Raw genomic sequence first — 12,580 nt, forward strand, 5'->3', positions numbered from 1 at the left:
GAAAGAAAAAAAGACTCAATATCTCATTGCCTTAGAAAATTGTTAGGCTGAGCAAATGGCAGTACAGAGTTTTATAGAAATATTCTGGCAAATATCACTCAGAGTTACTGGAGTTTGAACTCAGGGGCACTTAATCACTGAGTTACAACCGACCCCATTTTTGTATTTTATAGAGAGATAGGGTCTCACTGAGTTGCTCAGTGCCTTGTAATTCCTGAGGCTGACATTGAAATTGTGATCCTCCTATCTCAGCCTCCTGAGCCACGGGGATTAAAGGCATGTTCCACCATGGCTAGCTGTGTAAGATATTATAAATCAGTATATGCATGACATTTTTTTACAAGTTTATGTGTTACTCAAAGACGTATAGCTTTTTGTTTCTAATGAAATTCTACTTTTAGTTGAAGATGGAAAGACAGTCCTGCATTGCTCCTGCCCATATTGTTGACAGAAAAAATCATAAGTCATCAGATGTGTTCTGTACCAGCAGAGGTGCTTTTTAGCCTGAAAGATGTTGGGAACCACTCTGGACAGTACACAAATTTAAATTCTGAGTAAGGGGTACTGAATGGTTATTGCACCCCACAATACATTTGACTTTTACCCTCACTTGAATAATGAGGTGTGGTTCCAATTTTGGGAATCACTCAGTGAGGTTGAGTTACACACTCCTGTTCCTTAGGAATCCTATCCCTTTGCACTTTTGGGGATAAAATGTTCCATGGAATTTCCCCTTGTACGTCCCCTATATAAGAATAAAAAATTCCAGTGGCTCTCTCTCTTTCCATGGAAACTAATGGTTGGAGAGCCATCCCAACGTGTATAATGGTACTTTTTGTCTTATGTGCTTCTTTTACCATTTTCTTACTTTTTGAAATAGTCAGAGTTGTGAACACAGCATACGTCACCAGCTCCATTGGATGGCAATAGGAATATTTGTCTGGAAGCCTCCTACACATTGAAACATTGCATCAGCTTTAAATTTCCTCAGTCAGTTCACAGACACAACAGGAGTGAGAGATTTTTATCGAGGGAGAGGAACCTCTTCTCCACTCCTACTACTTGTTAATGTTATCTCATGTTGAGCTTTTATGCTTACAGGTAATTTTTTTTTTCAGTTTGAAGAGAAACAGTAAGTCTTATTTTGCAACTTGAAAAATTACTTAAATAGCCTACTAATAGTTTTAGTGGCTATTATACATTGAGGACCTCTTGAAAGATATATTTTTTAATTCCTCCAATTGGATTCTGAGGCAAGTATAATTAGTTCCCCTTACAATCCTCACAACTGCAGATTAGAGCTGATAACTTACCCAAGGGCACAAATGATGAGCTAGGATTCCAACCCTGGTCTACACACCATGCTCTCTTCTGCATCAGCCTAATTCTTCTTTACAATTTACTCGCTAAACTTTTTTCATGCTCTTGATAATTTTTTCTCATATTGTTTTCTTTTTATTCTTTTGTGTAGAATATTGGCTTTGAATTTGAAAAACATAATTTCCAGTTTTGGCTAAAGATGGAAAGGCATTTTACTTTTACTGCTGCCCAAATGGTTTGCAGGCAAAAATCAGGTGGCTTCAGCTGTGTTCTGCACCACCAGATGTTTCTTTAAAAAATCTGAAACATTTGACCAAAAGTTCATTGTGCAAAATAAAACATTTTTATGCTTGTTATGTAGGTTATATTTAGACTAACCTCAGTTTGTGTAGCAGTGTCAGTTATTGCTATAATTCAAAACTAGAATCAATAATATTTTTTTTAATATGGTAATGGCAAGCAGCCATGGATAACACTTAGGATTTCTGGCCTGATCAACCGGTAGGATAAATCTTTTCCTGAAATGATAAGACCCTTTTTATATTTATTTATTTATTTATTTATTTACTTACTTACTTACTTATTTTGAGATGCAAGTTTGTGTGTGTGTGTGTGTGTGTGTATGTGTGTGTGTGTGTGTGTGTTGATGGTTGTGTATGCAGTTTATTTTGTACATTTGAAATTTAATTATATATTGCTTAGTGAATGTTTAGAGAATTGTATGTATTGAATCCAAAGTAAGCAAAGGTATCTAGGTTAATTTTGTCATGTTAATAAAATTTAAAGTTTTTTACAAACCTTTAAAACATGTGAGGCAATAGGTCCAGCTCAGGGACTACCATTGCATCAGGCATGCTCTTATCTAGGAGTCACAATGTTGGGTTTGGTTATATTTTGTAAAAATAATTTTTTGGAGTATATAGGGAGTTGTGTAACTGAACAACAGAAGAGGACTCAGCAGTTGTAAAGGTTGCTCTTTTGTTAAGTGAGCAAGTAAACAGTGAAATGGTTTCCTAAAAACATAAGTGCCTAATGTCTGAAAATTGTGAACATGTTAGGTTACATGGAACAGGGGAATTAAAGTTGAAGAAGCAGTGATAAAATGACAAGGATGGAAAGAAGGAATAATAAAAAAATGGAGTCTTCAAGTTAGTGTGGCAAGATTTAGTATGTCTTACCCTATATCAGACACACACTCAAATGCTGGAATCTATTAGTCTTAACATCTTGATCAAAGGATTTAGCCCTGAGAGTCACATTTCAATGTATGTTATGTATACACAAAGAGGGAGAGGTCTAATTCTCTCAAGGTTCCTCTTCTCCCTATGGAAAGGGAAAGGCTTAGCATTTCTTATGTAGTTCATGTAGGAGAGGTAGTAACTGAATCCTCATACACACCTTATAGCTGTTCTCATTTGCATTCTTGGGCTCTTACAACATTACTGTCCTAAGATTATGATTTTCATTAAAACTCTGAGGTAAGAGAAGAATCTTTTATTCTTTTTAAATATTCTGGTTATTTTATATTGGAATAACTCTGTTTCAATCTGTAAGTGTTTTCTAGTTTTTGTTTGTTTGCCTCACTCACCTCTCATGGTACTGAAATTGAACCCAGGGAATTCTATATCTATATCCCTGATTTTTTTTTTTTTTATTTTGAGAAAGAGTCTTACTAAGTTGCAGAGGCTGGCCTCAATTTTGTGATTCTTGTGCCTTTGCCTCCTGAGTCGCTGGGTTTAGAAATGTGTGACACCACACCTGGCATAGATAGTTTCCTAATCTTACCTAGCCCATAATCCTAGGTTTTGACCCTCTAAAACATCTTTCTTTTTATAACTATATTTGGCCTGCTGATGTGTATAGCAGATATAAAGAATTGGTGCAGCTGAATGAATGAAAGGATGTGAAGGAAAGTCAGGTACTGTCTGTAAACTTCATCAGAAGAAGCAAAACTAAAAGAGTAGCCAACCTCAAGACAAAAAGTGTTTAGAGCAGAAAAATATCCTGAATGAGCAAATGATATTTAGAAAAAAATGAGAATAAGATATAAAAAAATGAGAATAAGTTTTAGGCAATCATCAATTATATTTTTCTGAGAATATAAAGAATGCATGTTTATTTCCTTGATTTACTAAAATCAAATAGTTAATTTTCTATCATTGCATTTGCATGTTGGCTCCTAGTCTCTTGGGTCTTTCTTGTCTCCCTGATTGGGAGCTTGTATAACTCTCTGGAGTTGTAGATCCCTTAGGGTGTACTGCTACTCTATAAGGTGAAATGTTAAACTCATAATTCAAACTACGGATATCTGGACATTATCTTAGTATCCCTAGGTCCTTCCTATAACTCTCTTAGTTTTCCCATAATTACAAACAAGAGAGTATATAATTTACATAAATAATATTCTCCAAATAATACTTGATTAAACATATGAAATAATTAATTAAGACATTATAGCATTATTTACCCAATAGAATGTTTTACTATTGCATCGATTCATTAGCAAAGTGAATAGTGGGAGATGTGTGACCTAATGACATCATTAAATGCATGACAAGGTTAACATTAAGAAATTCACACTTTATTTAGCAACAAATTGCATCTGAAGTGAAATATAAGTAAAAACGCATGGTGGACCATGCTGTGACCCTAGGGATGTAAGAAGCTTTGCAAGTTCAAAGTCAGTCTCCATACCTTAGTGAGGCCCTATGCAACTTAGCAAACCATATCTCTAAATAAAAAAGAAAAAAAATCTGAGGATGAGATTTACTGATTAAGTGCCCCTAAGTTTAAGGGGCTCTTAAAAATTTAAATTTTAAATTTCATATAAATCTTAAGAGACTTCTGAGTATTATTATTTCTCCAGTTGTGAAAAATGAGACTCTTTAGTAATTGTTGATTTATACTAAAATTATATCCTTTTAGGGATGCACAATTCTATACTTGTATTTCCTTATTTATACAATATCAGCTAAAGATGTTAAGAAAATTTTCAGCAAATGTCAAAAGCAATTACCCATTTTCTACATTTAAATGATTTTTTTCCACCTAGGTCCCAAATACTTCAAGGGATGGGCTATACATAAGAGACTTACTACAATCTTTATATTTGTCAAGGTGTTTTTGTAAATATTTTGCTGTTATCTAAGGTACACACTTTGGACAAATGCTACTCCACATTTGCTACAGATATGAGGTCAAAAATTTAAAAATGTTGGAAATTTGAATACAGTCTTGGACACATTCTTTGGGTTTCTATATGCTAAAAATCCTCCAGTGTTTTAAAAATATTTGATCAATGGCCAAAAGCTTTGCAAAAATTTTTCCGCATGTCCTCTCACTCGTATGAATTCTGAGGTGCTAAGTAGGGTGTGAACAACTATTGGAGACTCTGCCACGTATTTTACGTTCATATAATTTCTGTTCTATCATGTCTCTGGTGTGAAATAGTGTTGAACTACTGTGAAATAAGGGTTGATTCATCCTTAAAGACACTGATGCAATGTTTTCATTGTAAAACTTCTCTCCAGTGTAAAATCTATAATGTCTAGTAAGATGTGATCTTCAATATTAAAAGCTTTGCCATTCTTCAGATTTTTAGGACTTCTCTCTAGTATGGGTTCTCTGGTGTCGAGTAAGTGATGATTGTTGATTAAAATCTTTGCCGCATTCTCTACATTTGTAGGGCTTCTCTCCAGTGTGGATTCTCAGGTGCTGAGTAAGTACTATTTTTTGATTAAAACTTTTGCCACATTCTTTACATTTGTAGGGCTTCTCTCCAGTGCGGACACACTGGTGCTGAGTAAGTTATAAATTTTGACTGAAACTCTTGCCACACAATGTACATTTATAGGGCTACTCTCCAGTATCAATCCTGTTGTGGCAATAGAGATGTGAGTTTTTATTAAAACTCTTGCCACACACTTTACATTTGTAGGGCTTCTCTCCAGTATGAATCCTTTTGTGACAATTAAGCTGTGAGATGTTATTAAAAGCTTTGCCACACTCCTTACATTTATAGGGCTTCTCTCCAGTGTGGATTCGCTGGTGCTCAGTAAGTGATGATTTTTGACTAAAACTCTTGCCACACACTTTACATTTGTAGGGCGTCTCTCCAGTATGAATCCTGTTGTGGCGATCAAGATTTGAGATTCTATTAAAACTTATGCCACACACTTTACATTTGTAGGGCTTCTTTCCAATATGAATTCTCTGGTAATTTTTAAGGCTTGGTTTTTGACTAAAACCTTTGCAAAATTGTTTACATATGTAGGGCATCACTCCAGGGTGTGTACACTGGTGACAAATAAGATTTGAGCTTTTATTAGAATTTTTGTCACATTCTTTGCATTTGCATGGCATGTCTTCTGTATGAACACTATGATGTTGAGTAAACTTCTTGAGTGCATTGCATTCTTCACATTGGTAGGTCTTCTCTGCAGAATAAATTTTTTGGTGTTCAGTAAGGGTTGAAAAACTTTTTAAGGATTTCCCACACATTTTACATTTACAGGTCTCTCCTTCAGTATAAATCCTCTGATACTTAATAAGTTGTAACTTTTCACTAAAAGTTTTTTCACATTCTTTAAATTTGTAGAATTTATCACTGTCATAGTATCTGCTGTGTTTAGAAAATATATCAAAGCATTTGCTTGCTCAATATCTTCTATACTTATAGGGCTGTCTTTCTCTATGAATTCTCTTGTATTAAGAAAGCTCTGCACTGTGGTTAAGAGCCCTTTCACATATCTACACTTGCAGGTTTTTGTCTTGGCTATGAATATTTTAATGAATACAAGTTTTTGATCACTGAAGCAAGACTTTCCTACATTTTTCATCTTGGTAAATTTTCTTTAGAAAAGGACTAGGAGTTCTCTATAGTCATAATTGTTATCACCAATGTAAATATACTAGTCATTACTCAGGGTAGAGACATGGCTTATTGTGTTACTTATAGCATTATCTATATAGTGCACTTTCCAGAAATCTGTATCAGAATTGTCATTGAGCAATAGTGGGGAAGTAGAAATATTTCTACAAATTTTAATATTTTGTGCATTTGGACACAGGGAGAAATTCATCTTTTGTTTCAGAAAAAATGGACATTTTATAAAGAAACTCCCAAAAGGTTCACTTTTAGAAATATCTTTTCTGTGCCAATGTTTGACTGGAATTTTAACTCAGTGCTACTTTTATAATTGGCCAAGTTAAAAACTGATGCATGGACTAGATTTTAAATTTTCCACTTTGCCTTTCAGTTCAAAAATGGCTATGGATTTATTCTTAAAATACATATAAAACTCCTCAAAATAATTGGAATACATTGAATTTTTGTTTCAGATATTAATTTTCTCTGATGTCTTTTGACCATCAAATTTTTATCATAAATAGGGTCTACTGATTGATTTTGTCTATTATAATACAATTTTTGAACTTTACTCTCACCTATATTTTCCCATTGTTTTCTTGGTTGTAAATATTCAAAGTCACACTTTCCTTATCTTCCCTCTCTCTCTTTTAATCCCTGCTCTGGTAAAATTTGTCGAGGATGATGAGAAGTCATGGCTGTAATAAATAAAAATAACAAACATGTTTACTTACTGTACTGGGCTGAGTATATTTTGCAGACCTAAGAAATTACACCAAAAAATAACATCAGCAGGGGAGTGAATTATTAAATCCAAATCTATCATTACTGTAGAAATATATAAATCAAATAAAAATACACACAGAAAATTACTTTGAAAATTTTCCTAATCATCTTTGTGTTCACAGTATCCAAGATGAGTACATTACTATGGCGAGTAACATAGTAGAGAAAAATACATTGTGTTACACAAAGATTTTCCTCCTTCAGAATATATTTTCAAAATCTACCAACTTTCTTCTGTTTCATTAAAGATAAAAATATGAAACATGTGAATATTTAGGGACTGTTCAAAAAGGGGTTCCTGCTTACCAACAGAAAAAAAACATGGCTAAATCTACTGTAAGGAAAGTTATGAATTACTCAAAGGGAATAGTAGATTATCATTTAAAAGAAGTTTACTGAAATAAACCAACACACAAAAAAACAGAATAAACATTAGTCAAGAATTGTTACTAGTAATAAGCAGAAAATGTATGTTTAAAGACTTTCTTTAGAAAATGTCTGAAAGAGTCAGGGGTGGTTGTACATAGCAACATAGGAGGTTGAGCTAGAGGATCAAAATGTGAAGACCAGACAAAGTAAAATATGCAAAGTGCTAAATCACCCTTAAGTTCTCTTTTTAGTACTAATAAACACATCTGAGAAAATAGGAAAAATGAAACATCCAACAGCTCAGTTTTCTCCAAGTTGTAGAGACTCAAAGTAGGTTTCAATCCAAGTTTAAAAACTCAGAATACTGAGAGCATCCAAGAGAAAAAGATGGGTCATCTAGAAATGTGTAACTATATAATTGTGAAATCCTTAGTCAAATCTTCACAACACAGGAAGGAATTTGAGTCTATCTATTCAAGGGATGAGAGAATAAAATTATCAACCAAGATGTTATATTCACAGCTACTACCTTTCAAAAGAGAAGGAAAATGAAGACTTTAAACATATAAAAATACACACACTATTCATCAACACTGGATGTGTTCTCCAAAAAGTACTAAAGGTGATCCTTAATAATAAAATGTAAGTGCACAACATCATAAGTCATATGAAATTTTAAACATTTCTTGGCAAACAATTCTATTTTATTGTAATGACATGTCTCCAAACATGTAATTTTGCAATAGAATTTGAAAGAAAAAAGCATAACAACAATACTGTCAATAGGCATATATACCTGTAACAATAATATAATTTTAAATGGACACATAAATATATTCAGTTTTTTAATAAAGTGAAGTCAAGTTGGTACTCATACAAAGTATGAGTAAGGGATTCTTCGTTTTTAGAGTTTTTTTGTTGGCAAATGCAAGATTACAAAATTCTGATCAAAACAAAACTTGGATATCTGAATTAACTCTAAATATTGCAACTGTAGGTAGTCTACAGGATACTCTAAATCTAAGAAAACACACATACTGAAAGCAAAAGGATATAATAATGACACATACAAAAGTGATCGAACAAAACCTGGGCTGTCTAAATTATACTACACAAAACATAGTTTAAGACAGTCATAGGACATAGAAGACGTTTTAAATTAAAAAAAAAATTGAAAAGAGGCAAAAGAGAGAAGAGGACCCTTTCCCTAGGTTCTGAATTAAGAGTAAATACATTCACTACTTACTTCATAGTTTCCAAACACACAAAGAAAACACTGAGAGGGTTGAATGAAAACAAAGAATCACTGTGATACTAAGAGACATCAATCCCCACTTACTGAAAAGGGAAATACAGTGAAGCAAAATGGTAATTGCAAAGCATAAGACTTTGAAAATATTTTGAAACTACTATAGATTTATAGAATTTATAATAGGGGCAGAGCACAGCCACCGATCGCGCCCGAGACAGGCCCAGAGGCCCGCTGGCGTGGTAGTCACGTCACCCCAATTGGAGTAAGGGCAGAGCAGAGCTGCTATCCACGCCCAGAACAGGCCCAGCGGCCCGCCAGCGTGGTAGACACGTAACTTCAATTGGAGTAGGGGCAGAACAGAGCCGCCTCCCACACCCTGAACAGACACAGTGGCCCGCCGGCGTGGTAGTCACGTCACACCAATTGGAGTAGGGGTAGAGCAGAGCCATTGCCCACGCCTGGAACAGGCCCAGCGACCCGCCAGAGTGGAAGTCACATCACCCCAATTGGAGTAGGGGCAGAGCAGAGTAGAACACTTAGAAGATAGAGGATCAGACAATGAAGACAAAGTATTTCAACTTGAAAAAAACATAGACAGCTCAGCAAGACTGTTAAGGAACCACGAGCAGAACATCCAAGAAATATGGGATAACATAAAGATACCAAACTTAAGAGTCATTGGGATACAGGAAGGTATAGAGTTCCAAACCAAAGTAATGAGCAACTATTCAATGAAATAATACTAGAAAATTTCCCAGACTTGAAGAATGAGACAGAATCCCAAATCCTAGAAGCCTACAGGATGCCGAATGTGCAAAATCATAAGAGATCCACACCTAGACACATTATAATGAAGATGCCCAGCATACAGAATAAGGAGAGAATTTTAAAAGCTACAAGAGAAAGGAAGCAGATTACATTTAGGGGTAAACCAATCAGGATAACAGCTGATCTTTCAACACAGGCTCTGAAAGCTAGAAGATCCTGAAATAACATATTTCAAACACTGAAAGAAAATGGGTTTCAACCAAGAATCGTGTATCCAGCGAAATCAAGCTTTAGGATGGAAGATGAAATTAAAACCTTCCACGATAAACAAAAGTTAAAGAATTTGCAGCTAGAAAACCATCTCTTCAAAACATCCTTGGCAAAACATTTCAGGAAGAGGAAATGGAAAACAACAATGAAAACCAACAGTGGGAGGTAGGACAGTAAAGGGGGGAACATAATCAAAGAGGAAAACAAACCATGTTTAGTAACATAAATAAACAAATATGGCTGGAAGAACAAACCATATCTCAATAATAACCCTAAATGTTAATGGCTTAAACTCACCAATTAAGAGACACAGGCTAGTTGAATGGATTAGAAAATAAGACCCAACAATATGCTGCCTACAGGAGATGCATTTGATAGGAAAAGATATACATAGACTGAAGGTGAAAGGTTGGGAAAAATCATATCACTCATATGGACTTCGGAAACAAGCAGGAGTGTCCATACTCATATCAAATAAAATAGATATCAAGTCAAAGTTAATCAAAAGGGATAAAGAGGGACACTACATACTGCTCAAGGGAACCATACACCAAGAAGACCATAACAATCATAAATATATACGCCCCAAACAACGGTGCAGCTATGTTCATCAAGCAAACTCTTCTCAAGTTCAAGAGTCTAATAGACCACCATACAATAATCATGGGAGACTTCAATACACCTCTCTCACCACTGGACAGATCTTCCAAACAAAAGTTGAATAAGGAAACTATAGAAATTATAACACAATTAATAACCTAGACTTAATTGACATATATAGAATATACCACCCAACATCAAGCAGTTACACTTTTTTTCTCAGCAGCACATGGATCCTTCTCAAAAATAGATCATATATTATGTCACAGGGCAACTCTTAGACAATATAAAGGACAAGAGATAATGCCATGCATCTTATCTGATCATAATGGAATGAAACTGAAAATCAACAATAAAAGAAGGAAGGAAAAATCATGCATCACTTGGAGAATGAACAATAGGTTACTGAATGATCAATGGGTTATAGAAGACATCAAGGAGGAAATTAAAAAAATTCTTAGAGATAAATGAAAACACAGACACAACATAACGGAATCTATGGGACACATTGAAAGCAGTTCTAAGAGGAAAATTCATTGCTTGGAGTTAATTCCTTAAAAAAATAAAAAAATAACAACAAATAAATGATCTCATACTTCATCTCCAAATCCTAGAAAAAGAAGAGCAAAATAACAGCAAAAGAAGTAGAAGGCAAGAAATAATTAAAATCAGAGCTGAATTTAATGAAATCGAAACAAAAGAAACAATTGAAAAAATTGACAAAACTAAAAGTTGGTTCTTTGAAAAAATAAATAAAATTGACAGACCCTTAGCCATGCTAACAAAGAGAAGAAGAGAGAGAACTCAAATTACTAGCATACGGGATGAAAAAGGCAACATCACAACAGACACTTCAGAAATACAGAAGATAATCAGAAATTATTTTGAATCCTTATACTCCAATAAAAGAGAAGATAGTGAAGGCATCAATAAATTTCTTAAGTCATATGATCTGCCCAGATTGAGTCAGGAGGATATAGACAACCTAAACAGACCAATATCAATTGAGAAAATAGAAGAAACCATCAAAAGACTACCAACTAAGAAAAGCCCAGGACCGGATGGGTATACAGCAGAATTTTACAAAACCTTTAAAGAGGAACTAATACCAATACTTTTTAAGCTATTTCAGGAAATAGAAAAAGAGGAACTTCCAAATTCATTCTACAAGGCCAACATCACCCTGATTCCTAAACCAGACAAAGACACTTCAAAGAAAGAAAACTACAGACCAATATCTCTAATGAACCTAGATGCAAAAATCCTCAATAAAATTCTGGCGAATCGGATGCAAAAACATATCAAAAAAATTGTGCACCATGATCAAGTAGGATTCATCCCTGGGATGCAAGGCTGGTTCAATATACGGAAATCAATAAATGTTATTCACCACATCAATAGACTTAAAAATAAGAACCATATGATCATCTCGAAAGATGCACAAAAAGCATTCAACAAAGTACAGCATCCCTTTATGTTTAAAACTCTAGAAAAACTAGGGATAACAGGAACATACCTCAACATTGTAAAAGCAATCTATGCTAAGCCCCAGGCTAGCATCATTCTGAATGGAGGAAAATTGAAGGCATTCCCTCTAAAATCTGGAACAAGACAGGGGTGCCCTCTCTCACACTTCTGTTCAACATAGTTCTTGAAACACTGGCCAGAGCAATTAGACAGACAAAAGAAATTAAATGCATAAAAATAGGAAAAGAAGAACTTAAATTATCACTATTTGCAGATGACATGATTCTATACCTAGAAGACCCAAAAGGGTCTACAAAGAAACTATTAGAGCTAATAAATGAATTTAGCAAAGTGGCAGGATATAAAATCAACATGCATAAATCAAAGGCATTTCTGTATATCAGCGACAAATCCTCTGAAATGGAAATGAGGAAAAACACTCCATTCACAATATCCTCAAAAAAAATAAAATACTTGGGAATCAACCTAACAAAAGAGGTGAAAGACTTATACAATGAAAACTACAGAACCCTAAAGAGAGAAAGAGAAGAAGATCTGAGAAGATGGAAAAATATACCCTGTTCATGGATAGGCAGAACTAACATCATCAAAATGGCGATACTACCAAAAGTTCTCTATAGGTTTAATGCAATGTCAATCAAAATCCCAACAGCATTTCTTGTAGAAATAGGGAAAACAATCACGAAATTCATATGGAAAAATAAAAGACCCAGAATAGTAAAAACAATGCTAAGCAGGAAGTGTGAATCAGGTGGTATACTGATACCAGACTTCAAACTATACTATAGAGCAATAGTAACAAAAACAGCATGGTACTGGTACCAAAACAGACGGGTGGACCAATGGTCCAGAAAAGAGGA

The sequence above is a fragment of the Spermophilus citellus genome, assembly GCF_964194105.1.
Source record: "Spermophilus citellus genome assembly, contig: SCAFFOLD_53, whole genome shotgun sequence".
NCBI lineage: Eukaryota > Metazoa > Chordata > Mammalia > Rodentia > Sciuridae > Spermophilus > Spermophilus citellus.